The following is an 826-nucleotide window of genomic DNA, read 5'->3' as shown; positions in this document are numbered from 1 at the left end:
GATGGAAATGATAGAAATAGTATTCGTAGGTAAGAAAATAACTTGTATGTGTCTTAAGTATATACAGTCAATGATATGAGCAGGACAATTATCAATGAGTAATAAAATGTTCCGATTGAGCACTTTGTCCCAATTGATCAGCCAATCGTTGAAAATTGCTGCAGTAATCCAAGCGTTTTTGTTTGCCTTGTAATCTACTGGTAATGTTTTCACTCCCTTGAAACACCGTGGGTTCTGACTCTTACCTATTACCATTAATTTTAATTTTTCCCCGTTCATGCTGACACAACATATAATTGTGAGTAGCTCCTTGCTCGTTTTTACCCCTTTGGCCTTGTCAAGTTTGAGTGCGTATGTGTGTTCAGGTAGAGCTCTAAAATAAATCCCAGTCTCGTCCGCATTGAAAATATCAGAGGATGAGTACTGAGGTAGCAAATCGGTCCAATGAGTTTTAAACACGATTGAAATAATTTCGGTTTCGGTTTCGGTTTTGAATACCGGTTTCTAAATTTTACGATTTCGGTTTTAACTTAGCAATACCGGTATTAAGAAAATTCTGTTTCGTTTTCGGTTTTGAATACCGGTTTCTAAATGTTTCGGTTTCGGTTTCGGTTTCGGTTTTCAATATCGGTTTCTAAAATTTTCGGTTTCGGTTTCGGTTTTGAATACCGGTTTCTAAATTTTTCGGTTTTGGTTTTAATTTTTCAATACCAGTATTAAAAATGTAATTTCGATTTTGTATACCGGTTTTTACATTTTTAAAAACGGATTTCAAAGCAGACTTGAAATTATAATTGAATGGATTTTATTATACTTAATTACTTGA

Source organism: Acyrthosiphon pisum, chromosome X, assembly GCF_005508785.2.
Source record: "Acyrthosiphon pisum isolate AL4f chromosome X, pea_aphid_22Mar2018_4r6ur, whole genome shotgun sequence".
Classification (NCBI taxonomy): domain Eukaryota; kingdom Metazoa; phylum Arthropoda; class Insecta; order Hemiptera; family Aphididae; genus Acyrthosiphon; species Acyrthosiphon pisum.
The sequence above is the reverse complement of the archived record's forward strand: the minus strand, read 5'-3'. Positions refer to the sequence as shown.